The sequence below is a fragment of the Mesoplodon bidens genome (genome assembly GCF_964165515.1).
Source record: "Mesoplodon bidens genome assembly, chromosome: 1".
In the NCBI taxonomy this organism is placed as follows: domain Eukaryota; kingdom Metazoa; phylum Chordata; class Mammalia; order Artiodactyla; family Ziphiidae; genus Mesoplodon; species Mesoplodon bidens.
Genome location: NC_138176.1, coordinates 51,408,676 through 51,428,803, shown reverse-complemented (window position 1 = coordinate 51,428,803; position 20,128 = coordinate 51,408,676). Strand labels below are relative to the sequence as shown.

The 20,128-nt window shown below is 36.8% G+C and overlaps 1 protein-coding gene across 2 annotated transcripts in view; it reads left to right on the top strand.

The window, feature by feature from the left end:
- The window catches only part of LOC308627459 (uncharacterized protein), a 108,535-nt gene that overhangs the window by 40,456 nt on the left and 47,951 nt on the right, over nt 1-20,128 (top strand). The window contains exon 2 of one of the 2 annotated variants that reach the window (XR_014017407.1): nt 14,919-14,986. The exons of the other annotated variant lie outside the window; for it this stretch is intronic. The gene's annotated coding sequence lies outside the window, so the exon portion shown is untranslated. The remainder of the gene's footprint in view (nt 1-14,918; nt 14,987-20,128) is intronic. 2 annotated transcript variants of the gene reach the window in all.

Genomic DNA, 20,128 nt, shown 5'->3' with positions numbered 1-20,128 from the left:
GGAAAGTTAGTTGGATCTGTGTTTTGGGATTTCAGAGTTTAGTATTTACATTTAACTTGTGAGGGAAGGAGGAAGGAAAATTAAAAGGTATAGATAGCATTGGGCCAGAATGTCATTGGCAACCAAATCACATTCAGTTGTATAGTGATGGGTACCTGTATTTTTATTTCATCTACACAGGGTGGGCAGGATTTCTGATTACATATTTACTCACTGACAGAATGTCTTTTGGTATTGTAAAATAGTGTTCAGTTAATTTAAAATACAAAATAGTCAATTGTCTTAGTCCATTCGGGCTGCTATTACACAATACCATAAAACTGGGTGGCTTATAAGCAACAGACATTTCTCACAGTCCAGAGGCTGAGAAGTCCAAGATCAAGCTGCTGACAGATTCAGTGTCTGATGAGAGTCCAATTCCCGGTTCATAGAAGGCCATCTTTTCTCTGTATCCTCACATGGCAGAAGGATCAAGGGAAGTCTCTGGGTTCCCTTTTATAAGGGCTCTAATTCCATTCATGAGGGCTCCACCCTTATAACCTAATTACCTCCCAAAGGCTCTACCTCCAAATATCATCACATTGGGCATTAGGATTTAACATATGAATTTTGGAGGGACATGAACATTCAGTCTGTATGTCAATTATACAGTACAATTGGTATTTTACAGTACAGTTGGTTTTCGATTGCTCCTGTAATAAATTACCACAGACTTACTGTTTTAAACAGAAAAAGTTATTATCTTACACTTTTGTAGGTCAGAAGTCCAACACAGGTGTCACCAGACTAAAATCAAGCTGTCTGCTGGACTGTGTTCCTTTCTGGAGGCTCTAGGGGAGAATCTGATTCTTTGTCTTTTTCAGCTTCTATAGGCCAACCAGTATCCTTGGCTTGTAGCCTCCTTTCTCATCATCTTCAAAGCCAACAAGGTCTCATCCCTCTGACCCTTTGTCTTCTCTCTCTCTCTCACCACAGCTGGGAAGAGTTCTCTGCTTTTAGGGACTCGTGATTAGGTTGAGCCCAACAGGATAACCTCCCCATCTCAAGATTTGTACCCTTAATCACATCTGCAAAATCCCTTTTGTCATGCAAGCTAACATTCATATGTTCCAGGGATTAGGATGTGTATGTCTTTGAGGGGACCACTGTTCTGCTACCACAGTTGGTTTTTAGTCAGTTATATAACATTAAACTTAATTTTATCTATTTATTTTGATAAGCGTGAGGACTACAGTAGTGGTTAAGTGGTAAGACTTTGGAGTTGTGACCGTAGGCAAGTTATTCGCTTTTGAACCTGTTTCCTCTCTGGTAAAAGGTGCATAATAGTGCTTATTACTAGTATATATTGAAATACAAATAACAGTTTAGGGCTATAGCCTGGAGTCAGGAGATTTCTACCTACCAATTTTTTTGTGACTGTCTCAACTAAGCAAATTTGTGATCTCCTAACTCACAAGGTTGTTGCGAGGGTCAAATAACTCATGACTATAGAATTGCTTTGAAATGTGTAAAAATTATATAAAATTTCTGTGGTATTAATTTTAGAATACCTTAAAAAATTTTTTCTCAATGGTGGGAATGTTATTAAACATTCCCAGTATATTAATATTCTTTGATCCCTGGGTAGCAAATTTTTTATTGTTCTTTCCCATATTTTCAGACTTGTCTCCTTTTTTAAAATAATGATAAATGAAAAGATAATATGAGAATTAAAAGTACATAACCTGCATTTTTTTTTAGTCACTAAGATTTAAAACTCAAATTTATCTAGATTATTTGTATTAATTTAAAATAATTTTCTCTTCAAATCTTCTTAGGAGCTAATTACTGCCTTTGTTATAGAAGCAAAATAAATACTAACTCCACCTTGTATTAATAAAACTAATTGTTCTTAAAACCTGAGCTGCATTTGTTAATCTTGGGTAGTAGACATTCAAGTAATAAAAATGAAGTCTTCATTTATAATTGGGTTATCTTTGTACTCGATATTTGATACAAAAATATCACTGTATATTAAGCAAAAAACATTTTTAAAAAGTGATTTGATTTCTTATTTTTTCCCTTACACTGTAATAGTGAATGGATGTTTTTCCCCTAAGCAGCACAAAGATGCCATTTTGAGAGGTTAAATTACTTTCTAAATGTTGCTGTGAAGGAGGAGAGAAGGAAAAGAGATCAGGTTACACATTCTTTGTTCCAGAGCCTACCACTGCACTTGAAGTTTGGAGCCACAGTGGTGAGGCTAGAATATGCATTTGCCACAGTATCTTCAATCCCGCCCCCACTTAGGGAGCCAGAGACTTAGACATTTTCCCTGGCGGGGCCCCCAAAAGAGAACTATTTTAACTTAAATATTTGTAAAAATTGCTACTTAGTTTTTTCTTTTACAGTCTTTACTTTTATATAGTTTAGCTTCCAGGTGAGCCTGAAGATTATTTCTTTGTCTAGTCAAAGGTATTTAAAAAATGGTTATTTTTTGAGAGGCCTACAAATTATATTTTAATATTGCAGTTAAACACAAATTTAACTCAAATTAATATTGAGTTAAAAAGTATTTTACATTTTATTTTGAGAAAAAAAATAACCTTCCTGGCATGAAGTGGCATGAATTAGACTGTTCTTATATTTCACAAATGTGATGGGAAAAAGTCCTGAAAGCAGTTACAATATTTCTTTTGTTCTATTTCCTTGCTGCTCTTAGATAAATGAAGACTTCAAAAAGATTTTTCACATAAAAACTGTCATAAAATTCCCAGTGTCATATTCTGAATGTTAATTTGACTGTTTTATGTTATAATTTTTCGAGTTCTAAGTTTTAGTTAGAATATATATAAACTTTTTTTTAACTTTTAAGGAATCACTCAAAAAATTTGGTTATTAAAATTTGAATATATTTCATAAGTATATGTTTATATGTAACTGGTCCCATTTCTGAGGGTTTAAGAAACGTAAGCATTATTTGTAAACTAATTATACCTCTGTTAAACATTATCAGTCCATTAAAAAGTATTGATTTTTTCCCCATATCTCGGTCATTTTAAGTATTAATAACGTGCATCGATCTGCTTAATACTCTTCAGAAAAAAGTCACTATTATTAGTAATCAGATTATGCCATAGAAATAATAGTCCCATTTATACCAATCTTTTTAGTATTTTGAGAGTAGGTGTCATATTTTCTAAACAAGACTATTGTCCCCTCACACTTTTTCCAAAAGAGGAAAGATACAGCTGATAAAAAGTTGTGGCTGGGCATTGGGACTTGATGTTTATTGTATACTGATCATACAGGTTTTGTTCTCTCTAGCTCATGATTAAGTTATAATTTGTTTACATATTTTTGCTCAATAATAAGATGTCAGATTGGCTTTATATTCTGTAGCCCTAATTCTGTAGTCTTATCTTTGCTTCTCTGTTAATCCCCTCCTTCTCTTCTTATCTAATAAATCCAAGCCTTCTCAGTAGGCTCAACCTAAATCTTACCTTTTCTGTGAAGCCTTAATTTCATCTGAGCTCTTGATCATTTCTTCCTTTTCTGTGCTTCTGTAGGGCTTTTAATGACAGTTTGTACTATTTTTCTTTCTAAGTATTTGTCCTCTGTCTCTGATTTAAAATAATTATACTAGCTACCATTTGTGTTTCTACGGTATGCTGTGCCATTATTGTTAATCTTAAAAATAGCTGGTAAGGTACGTATTGACCTACTTACACGAGGAAAGTGAACAATTATGCTGTGCTGGAAGTTTAGTCACGTCTTTTGTCTTTGGCTCCTATCATGCATATTGGGAACCTTAAACATATTAGATTCTTTTTTTTTTTTTTTTTTTTTTTGCGGTACGTGGGCTTCTCACTGTTGTGGCCTCTCCGTTGCGGAGCACAGGCTCCAGACGCGCAGGCTCAGCGGCCATGGCTCACGGGCCCAGCCGCTCCGCGGCATGTGGGATCCTCCCGGACCGGGGCACGAACCCGTGTCCCCTGCATCGGCAGGCAGACTCTCAACCACTGCGCCACCAGGGAAGCCCCAACATATTAGATTCTTAATAAATATGAGGTGATTAGATGACTGATACTTTGGTTCCCTCTTCCTTTTAAAGATGGTTTTTGGAAAGGGCGAGAAAAGCTGAGTCTATTAGGATTTGTGAATTTTTCGTTCTTTGAGCTGCATGGCATGTCAAGCACCATCATGGGTTTTTCTTCTAAACTTCCATGTGTTCAAGAATAGAACATGTTCCAAAACAATTGACATGTGGTTCCCTACATTGCTTAAGAATCTATGACTGCATGAAGCAGGGAAGATGTTTGAAAGTAACCTGTGAGAATATAGAGTATGCTGCTGTAGGATCTTGTAATTTAAATCATTAAGTGAATATATTTATATATTTAAAAAACTGGATGTAGAATGGAAATAAATCTCATATTTTTGAGTTTTGAATCTTTTATTGTATTTGAACACTTTGTACATTTGCTATTTGTTATTTTGACATAAAAATCATTAATTGCTAGTGAGAGTTGAGACATTTTGGACACATTTTCTTTTTTTAAAAAATTATTTAATTAATTTGGTTGCGTCAAGTCTTAGTTGCGGCACACGGGATCTTTGTTGCGCCTGCGGGATCTTTCATTGCAGCGCATGGACTCTTCATTGCAGCATGCAGGCTTAGTTGCCCTCCAGCATGTGGAATCTTAGTTCCCTGACCAGGGATCAAACCCATGTCCCCTGCATTGAAAGGCAGATTCTTAACCACTGGACCACCAGGGAAGTCCCTGGACACATTTTCTTAAGCATATTTAAAAAATTTTTGTATTTATTCCTATGGTGCCAATTTTTTACTAGAAAACTGTGCCCCATTTAATTTTTTATTTTTTTTAATATTTATTTTTGGCTGTGTTGGGTCTTCGCTTCTGCGCGAGGGCTTTCTCCAGCTGCGGCAAGCGGGGGCCACTCTTCATCGCGGTGCGCAGGCCTCTCACTGTCGCGGCCTCTCTTGTTGCGGAGCACAGGCTCCAGACGCACAGGCTCAGCAATTGTGGCTCACGGGCCTAGTCGCTCAGCGCCATGTGGGATCCTCCCAGACCAGGGCTCGAACCCACTTCCCCTCCATTAGCAGGCAGACCACCGTGCCACCAGGGAAGCCCTGTGCCCCATTTTAGTGCTTTACTTTTGTAGCTTCCTAACCCATGTTTTGTTTTTTTTTTTTTTTAAATTTATTTATTTATTTGGCTGCGTTGGGTCTTCGTTTCTGTGCGAGGGCTTTCTCTAGTTGTGGCGAGCGGGGGCCACTCTTCATCGCGCTGCGCGGGCCTCTCACCGTCGTGGCCTCTCCTGTTGCGGAGCACAGGCTCCAGACACGCAGGCTCAGTAGTTGTGGCTCACGGGCCCAGTCGCTCCACGGCATGTGGGATCCTCCCAGACCAGGGCTCGAACCCGTGTCCCCTGCATTGGCAGGCAGATTCTCAACCACTGCACCACCAGGGAAGCCCAGCCCCATGTTATTTTTATATCTTTGCAAAAACCAAGTAATTGACATATTTATTACAATATCCATACTTCAAAACTTAATATTGTTTAACACATTATCAATAAAAGCATTTTAACCATTTTCTCCATATTATTTGATAAATGTTATTGGTTTTGTCTGTTTTTAATTTTTATAAATACATAATGTATTAATTATTTTTTGTTCATTGAGCTTTGGAATTAAATCCTGATAAGGGTTTTACTTTTTAAATATTGAGGTTATGTGTGTGTGTCTTGTAGGGAAAAGAATGGCTTTAAAAACATCAAAATGAAGACTTACACATAGAAACTTAACACTAGCATATATGAAATATAAATAGAATTATGTGCTAATAGCATTTTAATGTAAGCCTTCAGACTGTAATTTTTTTTTTTTTGCCATGGCCAAAAAGAAATTTATTCAGGTAAATTTATATATACATTTATAGTAACAGCTATTAGCATACAAATTGGTTTCATTGTTTAAACATTTCTACCATGTCAAATTTCACTGATAGCTGTAGTAAATAGCAATTCTTTATTAAAATTTAATAAAAGACCTATGTATTTCTAGAGGGTCTCATGACCTGGAGCTATGTATTCATATGAATTATATTAAACAATTTTTTAATTAAAAAAAAACACTATTTTACAATTATAATACTATATCAAACTTTAATAAGAACTTTTGCAGTATCAATTAAGTAACAGGAGCTAAACTAAAAAGAGGAATCAAAATGACTTTAGGGAAGAAAGCACAGGCAGATGTTCTGCTGTGGTTGAGGGTGTCCAGAGCCTGGCTGCTGTGAAGTTGAGCCAAACCTGCAGGTGGCCTTGGGTCCCAGAGTGCTCTCAGCATGACCCTTCTCTCTCCTGGGGGAGCTGGGGACCCAGGGGAGCCCCTGGTCCTTCTGGGCCCAGACTGTAATATTTTTAAAGGAGCCACTTCACTGTAACAGAGCAGTTGTCTTTTTATCCCCCTTATTATATTGAGATTTTGCCCAGTAATGTCTTTTTACTTAAACTTACACTTGTCAAAGCTATCATAATACCTTGTTTTACATTTCTTTTTTGGCACTTATCATCATTGTAATTAAATTATAATTTGTATGAACTTTTTTTTTTTTTTTTTTGCGGCACGCGGGCCTCTTACTGCTGTGGCCTCTCCCGCTGCGGAGCACAGGCTCCGGACGCGCAGGCTCAGCGGCCAGGGCTCACGGGCCCAGCCGCTCCGCGACATGTGGGATCTTCCTGGACCGGGGCACGAACCCGCATCCCCTGCATCGGCAGGCGGACTCTCAACCACTGCGCCACCAGGGAAGCCCTGTATGAACATTTTTAAAGGTTCTGTTCTGTTTCCATTCTTAGAAACTGTAAGGCTCTATGTGAGGAGGGAACCTTACTTGGTTCCATGTGTTACTGGGCTGAGCACAGTGCCTTGCCCACCACACATGTTCAGTAACTTCTTTGTGGCAGCAGCCAGTGTTCTTTTTTTTTTAGTCCTCTTTAATTAATGAAAAAAGCTTTGATTCTATAAAACTTTTAGTCTTTTTAGAGACCCTGGAAAGAAACATATTAACCAAAAAGCAGAGCTGACTTCAGTTTTACTTGTCTTGAAAATAACTGGCTATTTCAATGATTGTAAGATCAATGAAAGTGAAGAATTTATTAGGAGTTGAAATTAAGGTTTAGCTGTATTTTCAAAGGATATCATCCTTCAATACTTTTGCTTTGCATTTTTGTTACTGTGATTTAAGATGGTTGTAATTATTCTTGATTGATGATACCTGTCAAAAAACAAGCCTAACCAACTATTTCTGCTGGATTCTGAGTGCTGAGAAACAAAAACTGAGAAGTTTGTGAACTGTTGCAAGTTGTCTCTAAAATGAGATAATAAAATCTACTTCACGGGCTTCCCTGGTGGCGCAGTGGTTGAGAGTCCGCCTGCCGATGCAGGGGACACGGGTTCATGCCCGGTCTGGGAAGATTCCACATGCCGCGGAGCGGCTGGGCCCGTGAGCCATGGCCGCTGAGCCTGCGCGTCTGGAGCCTGTGCTCTGCAATGGGAGAGGCCACAACAGTGAGAGGCCCACGTACCGCCAAAAAAAAAAAAAATCTACTTCACAAGGTAAATTAGGCTTTAATGAAATACCCAAATGTGAGTGTTTAGTAGTGTCCCTTGCACACTGTAGGTGTGCTATAAATGTTAATTAGGTGTGCTATAAATGTTAAGTATCTTGTAGGTGTAAGAAAACTGCCCTTCACAAAAGCAACTGAAAATTTAAAGATGAATTTCTTTCTCATTGTAAACTAGTATCAAAATGCAAATTTGGTATATTACTTTTAAAAAGATGTTAAATGACACTTGGTGATGGTGGAGCTTATTTAACCTTGCTTTGAATCTCTGAATGGGTATATTATAGAAAAACTTGTGATATCCCTTTTTGGAGGGAAGAATGACCTAAAAACAAGAAAAATGTGAAAGAAAAATAAGCAGACCTACTATGATTCTTTAACCTTGAAGTTGTGAACTGGTGGCTTCTCAGCTGGATTTGGCCTGCGGGCATGCTATATTTGGCTTACACTGTATTTCTTTAATTAGTTACAAACAATTAAAAGTTGGGAGATTTCCCAAAAAGAAAATCCAGCTCTCTGGCTTATTTTGAAAAACTGGAATATGGCAGCATAGGACCTACGTTCCCCAATTGCAACCATCAGTGGAGCTAAGTAGAGGATGCTATAATCTGGCACTCTGTGTTGTCTCCCCAATCCTAAAGTGACAGTGCTTTTTTTGACTCTATCAAAAAAGGGAAACCTAAAATAGAGCCGTTTGTGTTTTAAGAAAAATAGGAAAGCTTCTAATTCTTTGTGAAAATAAAGAACATTTTTACATATATCTGTCAAAGGTCACAGTTTAGGACTTAAAAAATCATAGTAGGAACTGTGATTAATATGATGTGTGGAAAATATGTGTAATGAAAAACTTTTACTAGAACATGAACTCAAACATCAACAGGGATTTTTTAAAAAATTAGAATAAAATAAAATTAGTGAAGCTGCTATGAAGGAAAAAACTCATATTATTAAGAGAAATTTCCTGGGCATAAAATCTCTTACATATGTTGAGTTACTTAGAGTGTTTAGAGAGCAAAGAAATTAGTATGTTTTAGCACCAATAATTTGGAGACATGAGTTTATATGGAAATATTGCTTAAGTGTTGAAAATATGAGCAAGAGGGACTTCCCTGGTGGTCCAGTGGTAAAGAATCTGCCTTACAATGCAGGGGACTCGGGTTCGATCGCTGGTCAGGGAACTAAGTCCCACATGCCGCAGGGCAACTAAGCCAGCACACCACAACTACTGATCTTACATGCCTCAACTAGAGAGCTTGCGTGCTGCAAACTGCAGAACCCACGTGCCCTGGAGCCTGTGTGCCACAACTAGAGAGAGAAAAACCCGCATGCCACAACTGTAGAGAAGCCCGCACGCCACAACGAAAGATCCTGCATGCCTCAACAAAGATCCGGCATGCCGCAACTAAGACCCAACATAGTCTTAGTAAATAAAAATAAAATAAATAGTAAATAAATCTTTTCCAAAAAACTTAAAAAAATATGACCACAAAATTTACCGGGCAGCTTCTACAAAAAATGCTAAATTATTTCTGCTGAGGTTGATGTAAGCACAGAGATAAATATCACCTCGTTAGCTCTATTTGGTTTTGATATCTGAGAATTTTGATTATTTCTCCTCTCTTTCTCTAGTCTTTGCCTCTTCGTTGGTTTATTTCCATCAGCAAATAATCTCTAGTATAGACTTCGTAAGAAAACAGTCATCTTCCAGCCTCTTGCTTAGTAACCACATGCATCGGGGAGTTGTTTACTTGCAGTACCTTCTCTCCCTCACCTTCCCTTGACTATTTAACCTGCTCCTATCATCGATCTACCTGTTTGCCATGAGTAATGTCTCAAAAACCATTCTTGTCAGTGTCATTGATGGCTTCCATGTGCCACATTTTCTATCTTCATTGTCAGCTGCTCAGTGGTATTTGACACAATGGAACTCTTATCTGCTGTAATAATCTGTTGCCTTCCACGTCTTTCTTCAGCCAAGTCCAAATGGTGGCTGAGGAACATGCTAAGTCAGGGCTGAGGAATGGACTCTTGCTGGTTTAAGCCTTTACACCTAAGCCCTGAAGTCCTGTGTAAATTCTGTATCATAACTCAGGTTTTATACCTTTTATCCTGCACTTTAGGCTAATTTATGAAAGGACAAAAAAGAGGATTTCGAAAGTAAAAATAATCACGTTAAAGAATCTGAACTCCATTATGAATACTTCTTGCCTCTGTATTGCAAATGCACATGTTTGAATGACTGTGATGTAAAGGGAAGGGAGAAGAATCTAGGAATTTGACATGAAATATCACATTTAAATAAGCATTTTTTCCCCCTGCAGAGCAAACATTTGCTTATAACGTAAGTTGAGGTGCAAGTAGCACTCAGATCCAGTGGGTCTGAAGCCGAAAAAAAAGTCCTTGTAGGTACTTGTTATTTCTTCACCTGGAATATTAACTTCAGTCAATTTAAAAAACTTATAACATTTTAATAACTTGGTGTCAAATTATGGGAAGTTACCCAAATCTTAGATTTTTAAAAAATTCCAACTAAAGATAACAAACACAGAAGTGTGAAAAAATAGGAGTTAAGTACTTTTTGTTACTCAAATAACTCCTAAGCATTACAGGAAAAGCCAATTGTCAAATCAAAGTAGAAAATTGTTCTCTTTAAAATGAAAGCAGGTGGGTAGAATAACATACTCTGATGTTACTGCCCTAGCCACAACTCTAAAAGCATAATAATAAATGTAATAATGTTATAGGTTTATTAAGGTTGCTACATAAAACAAAAAAATATATTCGGTGTTGTCTTTAATAACAATTTACACCAGCCATTTTCTTCACATGGTTTCTGCTTTTAATGTCAAATTTAGAAATTACTTCCCCATTGTAATAGTATTTTCAAGTTCTTTTATAGTTTCACATTTTACATCTTAACCTTTTATTTATCTGGAATTAATTTTGTTGCATGAGGTAAGGATCCAATTCAGTTTTTCCTCAAATGGTCAGCACATTCAACACCCTTTATTTATTTGAGATGCTGCTTATATTACATTCTTATATATATATGGATCTACTTTGGGCCTCCTCTTATAATGTGTCTCTTGACAGTAGAACACATTGTTTATATTGATGTAGCTTCCAGTATAGTTTAATACATGGTAAGGCAGATACTTCTTTGTTACTTTTCCAAAAGTTTAGGATACTCCAAAGTTTATTTTACCAAATGTCTTTAGAGTCCTTTTTGTCTGATTCCATTCAAAACCCTGTTAACATTTGTTGATAGATTTGGATAGAACTGATGTCTTTACAGTATACAGTTTTCTAACTCATAAAGTGGTACGCCTTCTTTTATTAATCTTCTTTGATTTTCAGTAAAATTTTTAGTTTATTTTTAGGTGCTGTTGTGAGTGAGATTATTTTTTCATTATATTTTGTAAACTTTTGTTAATATATGAAAAATGTGTATATTTAATAAACTTCACATGTTTAACTCTTCTTTTAGTTTTAATAATTTTTTAGTTGATTCTAATGGGAGATTTTTTAAAAATATGTCTTTAAATAATGATACCTGTTAAATCAGTTTTAGTATACTTATTCTCATATGGGATTTAGTTTACATTAAAAGCACTTATATCAATAGGATAGTGCATTGAGTTTGGTTAGTTCTTTTTTTTTTTTTTGGTTCTTTATATCACATGATTTTCTTTACAGTGCAAGATTGGTGTTTGATGATTTCTTCTTTATTTGGTGAATAGTAGTAATTAAAAATATCTGTGCTTTTTAAACATCTTTATTTGGTGAAAGTATATCTCAGATGTCTGTAAAAATTATTTGATTTATTTTAGCATAATGTCCTGTAGGTGTGTTTTGTTTGTTTGACTATTTTAATTCTTTTGTTTGTTTCTGCTTAGGATAGCAGAAAATTATTTTCTCCCAGCTCTGGAGGCTAAACATCCAAAATCAGGTTGTTGCCTGAGCCATGCTCCCTCTAAGGGTGCTAGGGAAGGATCTGTTACAGTCTTCTTTCCTAACTTCTCATAGCCTCAAGCATTCATTGGGCTGTAGATGGCCATCTTCTCCCTGTCTCTCTTCACATGTCTTTATACAAATTTCCCCCTTTTATAAGGACACCAGCCATATTGGATTAGGGCCCACTCTAATGATCTCATTTTAATATGATGACCTCTGTAAAGACAATATCTTCAAATCAAGGTCACATTCTGAGGTACTGGAGGTTAAGACTACAACACATGAACTTAATTCATTTATGTTTTTATTTTTACTTTTTATTTTGAAATTACTTCATACTTAGAAAAGATGCAAGAATAGCATAGTATCCATTCATCTGTCGATGGACATTTAGGTTGCTTCCATGTCCTGGCTATATAGAATCTAAAAAAAAAAATGATACTGATGAACCTAGCGGCAGGGCAGGAATAAAGACACAGACATAGAGAATGGACTTGAGGACATGGGGTGGAGGGCAAAGCTGGGGCAAAGTGAGAGTAGCATCGACATATATACACTACCAAATGTAAAACAGATAGCTAGTGGGAAGCAGCAGCATAGCACAGGGAGATCAGCTCCGTGATTTGTGACCACCTATAGGGGTGGGATAGGGAGGGTGGGAGGGAGATGCAAGAGGGAGGGGATATATGTATGCATATGGCTGATTCACTTTGTTGTACAGCAGAAACTAAAAGCATCGTGAAGCAGTTATACTCCAATAAAGATGTATTTAAAAAATAAAACCTTAAAAAAATAGCACAGTAAAACTCCCATATACTCTTTATCTGTGATTCATCTATTTTTAACATTTTTCCACATTTGCATCGTTCTCTGGGTCTCTACTTCTTTCCTTTACCTAATCTACACGTACACAATTTATTTTTGATGAACTCTTTGAGAGAATTAAGTTGTATGTGTTTTACCCTTACTATTTCAGGTTCTGTTTTCTAAAAACAAGGGTATTCTCATATGTAATCACACTTAGGTTATCAAATTCAGGAAATTTAACATTGATACAGTACTTTAACCTATTACACTTTTGTCTGTTATCTCAACTATCTCAAGTCTTTTTTAGACTCCGCCTCCCCCCAGCAGAGGATTTAGTCTGGGATCACATACTGTTTTTAGTTGTTATGTCTCTTTAATCTGGAAAAGTTCCTTAGCTGTCCTTTGTCTTTCATGACAGTAACATGTTTTAAGAATATAGGCCATGGGGCTTCCCTGGTGGCGCAGTGGTTGAGAGTCCGCCTGCCGATGCAGGGGACACGGGTTCGTGCCCCGGTCCGGAAAGATCCCGCATGCCGCGGAGCGGCTGGGCCCATGAGCCATGGCCGCTGAGCCTGTGCGTCCGGAGCCTGTGCTCCGCAACGGGAGAGGCCGCAACAGTGAGAGGCCCGCGTACTGCAAAAAAAAAAAAAAAAGAATATAGGCCATGGGCTTCCCTGGTGGCACAGTGATTGAGAATCCGCCTGTCAGTGCAGGGGACACGGGTTCGATCCCTGGTCTGGGAGGATCCCACATGCTGTGGAGCAGCTAGGCCTGTATGCCACAACTGCTGAGCCTGCGCTCTAGAGCCCGCAAGTCACAGCTGTTGAGCCTGCATGCCACAACTACTGAAGCCTGCACGCCTAGAGCCCGTGCTCCACAACAAGAGAAGCCACCGCAATGAGAAGCCTGCGCACCGCAGTGAAGGGTAGCCCCCACTTGCTGCAACTAGAGAAAGCCCACGCGCAGCAATGAAGACCCAACACAGCCAAACATGAATAAAATAAATAAATTAAAAATAAATAAATAAAATAGTGCTAGAAATTTTAAAAAAAAGAATATAGGCCAGTTATTTTATACAGTATTCCTCAATTTGGAGTTATCTGACATTTTCTCATTGTTAGATTTAGGTGATGCATCTCTGGCCAGAATTCTACATAAATGATGATGTGTCCTTTCTCAGGCTATCACATTCAGAAGCATGATACGTCTGACCTTACTTGTCATTAGTAATGTTGGTTTTGATCACCTGGCTAGGGTGTTGTCCAGTTTCTTCATTGTATAGTCACTGTTTCCCCCTTTACAACTAATAAACAAACTGTGGGGAGATACTTGAATATCTTACTGTCTTACGTCTTTATTTATTCTCTTCATCTATCTAGCTATCATCAATATGGACTGATGGACTTCTACTTTATCCAGTGGGTTATAATCCATTACAACCCTTATTTTTTGTTGTTGTTATTTGTATTTAATTTTTAAAAAAATTTTACACAATTTTAAAAGGTTACTTTTCCATTTACAGTTATAACAAAATATTGACTATATTTCCTGTGTTGTACAATACATCCTTGAGTTTATCTTACACCCAGTAGTTTGTACCTCCCACTCTCCCACTCCTATATTGCCTCCCCTCCGCCCACTGGTAACCACTGGTTTGTTCTCTCTCTGTGAGTCTGCTTCTTTTTTGTCATATTCACTAGTTTGTTGTACTTTTTTTAGATTCCACAAAAAAGTGGTATCATACAGTATTTGTCCTTCTCTGTCTGACTTATTTCACTTAGCGTAATGCCCTCCAAGTCATGTTGCTGCACATGGCAAAATTTTGTTCTTTTTTATGACTGAGTGGTATTCCAGTGTGTGTGTGTGGTATATATATATATATACCACATCCTCTTTATCCATTCATTTACAACCGTTATGTTTTTTGATGTTCATATTGTCCCAGGTTCTGATAGTTGGAGTCCCTTCATCCTGGCTCTGATGTCCTTTGGGTGTGGCCCTATCATTTTCTGACACAGTGATGTTCCAGGCTCATGTTGGATCTTTTGTGCCCTATGTATGGGCCAGAATCAGTCATGTCTCTAAGGAGGCCAGGTTTCTCTTAGTGGAGAAATAATATATAGAAACCAAGATCTGGGCATTAGGTATTCTCATTAATACTGGTGTCATTGCTTCCAGTCCCTTCCAGTGAACAGAGTTAGGAACTATATTTTTTATTATATTATTTTAAAAAAATAATTTTAGTTTATACTAACACCGTCAATTTTCATCCAACCCCACAGGATTTTTTTTTTTTTGCTTTTCCCCATTCCATGTTTTAATTTATTAAGTTTTAAAAATTGAAGTATAATATATATATATATGTAAACATATATATAAAGTGAAGTGTGCAGATCTTATGTATACAGTTCAATCAGTTTTGGAAAATGCATACACCTTTGTAATCCATACCCCTATCAAGATACTGATTATAATTTTTAAAAACTGTTTCTCATTGTGGATAATATTGATTTGTTTACTTTTAGATACTTGATCCTTGAATGTGCCCATTCACAAATTCATTTGCACTTCAGTTGAACAACCATAAGCCAAAGTAAGTTTACTGGTATTTCACCAATGAAACAGACAAACAAAAAAAGGGTCTTCTATATTCTGTGGGTTAATGCAGATATAATTATTTCTCACTAGTCATTTGCATTTTATTTTGTTAGAATTGGGCTGAAAAAATGTTGATGTTCCTTCAAGGATTGTATCACTACATTTTTCTAGTTGCAAATTGTGATGGTAAAGAAAGCAAAGTGTGTATTTCCTTATGAGTGGGTGAAGTACATTGTAGTTCCTGGAGTTTTGCCAGATTTTTCTTGAACCCTTCTGTCAGTTGGTGGCACTGTCCACAGAAATTTATAATTTGCAACAGCAATCTTTTATTAACTAGTGGAATAGGAATGAACAGAATTGGATGAGTTTTATTTTTATTTATTTATTTTTGGCTGCATTGGGTCTTCATTGCTGCATGCAGGCTCTCTCTTGTTGCAGTGAGCGGGGGCTACTCTTTGTTGCGGTGCGCAGACTTCTCATTGTGGTGGCTTCTCTTGTTGTGGAGCACAGGCTCTAGGTGCGTGGACTTCACTAGTTGTGGCTCGCGGGCTCTGGAACACAGGCTCAGTAGTTGTGGCGCACGGGCTTAGTTACTCCATGGCATGTGGGATCTTCCCAGACCAGAGCTCAAACCCGTGTCCCCTGCATTGACAGGCGGATTTTAAGCACTGCATCACCAGGAAAGTCCCGATGAGTTTTATTTTAAAAGGATATTTCTAGAGTGGAGAATTCGTTCGGTTCTTTGAGTTAATTTTACAGTTGCCTCTGTAAAGCCAGATCAGGAAGATTTTGCAGGACTGGAGATGTTACCAAAAAGATAAAAAGAGAATTGGCAAAAAATTAGTAATTATGGTAGAAAGAACAGTAGTTAATAAAAAGCCAGGTTTTGCTAGTACTTACATTGTATTAATAACAGTATGAACCTGACAAGTTTTATATATATATGTGAGAAATATTTGGTTGTTAGTACTAGCAAACTCGTCCAGTTCTTTCTGAAGTTGAGGTATACATTCTGGAATGTATTACATCAACCCTAAAATATATATCTGTGTAATTCCTAGGCACTGATGTACTGTTATTCTGTGTACCATTAAGAAAGAAAATAAATGATACCTATTAAACAATGATGTGATATTAATCTTAAGACGTATATTGATTTTACAGTTGTTAAAATGTGAAAAGATCCATTAAGAAAGAAAAATGATGCCTATTAAACAATGATATTATATCAATTTTAAGACATTCTGATTTCACAGTTGTTAAAATGTTTAAAATGTGTTGATGAATTATATTAATCAATGAATAATAGTCCACTGTCTGGATATACCACAGCTTATTTATGCATTTACCTACTGAAGGACATCTTGATTGCTTCCAAGTTTTGACAGTTATGAATAAAGTTCTTTTAAACATCTTTGTGCAGGTTTTTGTGTGGACACAAGTTTTCACCTCATTTGGGATACCAAGTAGCAGGATTTCTGGATTGTATGCTAATAGTATGTTTAGTTTTTGTAAGAAACTGCCAAATTCTTCCAGTGTGGCTATGTCATTTTGCATTCCCATCAGCAATGAATGAGGGTCCCTTTGCTCTGTATCCTTATCAGCATTTTATGTTGTCAGTGCTTTAGATTTTGACCATTTTAATAAATGTGTGGTAACATTTACCTGATTGTTGTTTTAATTTATAATTCCTTAGTGACATGATGTTGGCTGGGATTGTATTGACTTAATAGATAATAGAGAAGAACTGATACCTTGACAGTATTGAGTCTTCCTATTCATTAACATGGACTGTCTTTCCATTTATTAGTTCTTTGACTTTTTTCATTAGTTTTGTAGTTTTCCTCATATAGATCTTACATGTATTTTATTAGATTTATACCTAAGTATTTCATTTTGGGGGTGCTGATGTAAATGATATGTTTTTTTGTTTTTTTGTTTTTTTTTGCGGTACGCGGGCCTCTCACTGTTGTGGCCTCTCCCTTAGCGGAGCACAGGCTCCGGACGCGCAGGCTCAGTGGCCATGGCTCACGGGCCTAGCAGCTCCGCAGCATGTGGGATCTTCCCGGACCGGGGCACGAACCCGCGTCCCCTGCATCAGCAGGCGGACTCTCAACCACTGCGCCACCAGGGAAGCCCAAATGATATGTTTTTAATTTCAAATTCCACAAGTGTATTACTGGCATATAGGAGAGCAATTGACTTTTGTATATTAACCTTGTATCTTGCAACTTTGCTGTAATTGATTATTAATTCTAGGAGATTTTTTTGTCGTTGATTCATGTAGATTTTCTATATAGATGATCACATCATCTGTGAACGAAGACAGTTCTTTCTTTTCCATCTTTATACTGTTTATTTATTTTTCTTGTCTTATTCCATTAGCTTGGATTTCCAGTGTGATTTGAAAAGGAGTGGTAAGAAGGGATATGTTGCCTTGTTCCTGATCTTAGTGGGAAAGCTTTGAGTGTCTCACTATTAAATGTGATGTTAGCTATAGGTTTTTGGTAGGTGTTCTTCAAATTGAGGAAATTCCCCTCTATCCCTAGTTTGCTGAGATTTTTCTTTTAATCGTGAATGAGTGTAAAATAATCTCAAATGCTTTTTGTGCATCTAATGATAGTATCATGTGGTTTTTCTTCTTTAGTCTTCTGATGTGATGGATTGAGTTAGTTGATTTCTTGAATGTTGAACCAGCCTTGCGTACCTGGATTAAATGCCAGTTGGTCATGGTATAAATTCTTTTTATACATTGTTGGATTTGATGTGCTAATATTCTTTTTTTTTTTTTTTTTTTGGCCACACTGCACAGCTTGCAGGATCTTAGTTCCCCGGCCAGGGATTGAACCTGTGCCCCAGCAGTGAGCGCACTGAGTCCTGACCACTGGACCACCAGGGAATTCCTGATGTGCTAATATTCTGTTCAGGATTTTTGTATATATGTTGATGAGAGATTGGTCTCTAGTTTTCTTGTAATGTCTTTATCTGGTTTGGGTATTAGGGTAATGCTGGCCTCGTAGAATGAGTTAGGAAGTATTCCCTTTGTTTCTATCTTCTGAATAAGATTATAGAGAATTGTTATAATATCTTCTTAAGTGTTTGCTAGAATTCACTAGAGAACCCATCTGGGCCTGGTGCTTTCTGGTTTGGAAGATTATTAATTATTCAATTTTTCTAAAAATGTAGACCTATTTGGATAGTCTGTTTATTCATGTGTGAGTTTTGGCAAATTGTGTCTTTCAAGGAATAGGGCCATTTCATCTAAGTTATCTAATTTGTTGGCATAGAGCTCATGGTATTCCTTGATTAACCTTTTAATGACCATGGGATCTGTAGTGGTGTCTCCTCTTTCATTTCTGATATTAGTAATTTGTGTCATTTTTCTTTTTATCAATTTTATTTATCTTTTCAAAGAATCTTTGCAAAGAACCTTTTCAAAGAACTTTCGGTGTCATTGATTTTTCTCTATTGATTTCCTGTTTTCAGTTTTATTATTTTCTGCTCTCATTTTTATTACTTTTCATCTGCTTACCTTGGATTTAATTTGCCCTTCTTTTCCTAGTTTCTTTAGATGGCACCTTAACCTTATTGATTTTAGATCTCTCTTCTTTTCTAATACATGCATTCAATGCTGTAAATTTCCCTCTAAGCACTGCTTTCACTGCATCCCATTGATTTTGAAAATTTATGCTTTCATTTTCATTTGGTTCAAATTATTCTTAAATGTCTCTTGAAAATTATTCTTTGGCCCATTTCCTTTAGAAGTGCATTGTTTAATCTCTAAGTATTTTGAGATTTTTCAACTATCTTTCTATTTTTGATTCTAATTTAATTCCGTGATGGTCTGAGAGGAGATACTGTATGATTTCTATTGTTTTAAATTTGTTAAGGTATATTTTATATACCACCATAATGTGGTCTGTCTTGATGAATAGTCCGTGTAAGGGTACAGAATTCTAGGTTGGTTTTTTTTTTTTCTCTTGACACTTTAAATATTTCATTGCACTCTCTTCTTGCTTGCATGGTTTCTGAAGAGAAGTCAGATGTAATTCTTATCTTTGCCCCTCTACAGGTAAGGTGTTTTTTCCCTCTATTTTCTTTCAAGATTTTTTCTTAATCTTCTACTTTCTGTAGTTTGAAAATGATCTATATAGGTGTAGTTTTTTGGTCATTTATCCTGCTTGGTGTTCTCTGAACTTCCTGGATCTGTGGTTTGGTGTCTAACATTAATTTGGAGAAATTTTCAGTCAGTGTTTCAAGTATGTTTCCTTTTCCTTTCTCTTTTTCTTTTTCTTCTCCTTTTTGTATTACTTCTCCTTCTTGTTATGCATATGTTACATCTTTTCTAGTTGTTCCACAGATCTTTGATATTCTGTTCTTTTTTGGTGGTGTTTTGGTTTGCTTTTCAATTTTGGAGATTTTTCCCTGACATATCCTCAAGCTCAGAAGGTCTTTCCTCAGCCATGTGTAGTCTGCTAAGAAGTTCATCAAAGGCACTTTGAAAACAGGTTGAAAAATCTTTATAAGAAACAGTTATACCCTGGGATCTAGGGCTTATATCATCTTCTAACACTTGTCCTCACAGCCAGGTGCCTGCCTGTGGTAATGACTTCTTAGTGTTCTTCCGCATTCAGTTCTCCTTTCATTCCAGGCATATGGGAACATTTAATTCCTTTGTTTCCTTGAAGTTAGGTGGTATCATGTGACTGATTCTGGTCAGTGGACTTTGAAGGGAGGTGTGTGTTATTTCTGTGTTGACATAGTGAAAAGTCCATGAAGAGTTGCTGGTCTTTTTCTTTATCTGGAAGTACCTAGCCATATGTTTCATTTGATACAAGAACAAGATAGTCAGCCTGGGTCCTTGGATGACTGTGAAACAGATCCTGCTTGTTATGTTGGACATTTTACATGAGACAGAAGTAGACTTTTGTTGTGCTGAGCCACTGAAATCTTGGAGTTATTCAGTGGCTACTGAGCACTTAACATGTGGCTAGCCCTAACTGAGATGTGCTTTAATTGTAATGTACATACCAGGTTTGGAAATTTAACTATGAAAAAAGAAAAGAAAATATCTTATTAATAATTTTTATATTTATTATATTTAAATAACATTTTGGATCCATTGGGTGAAACAAAA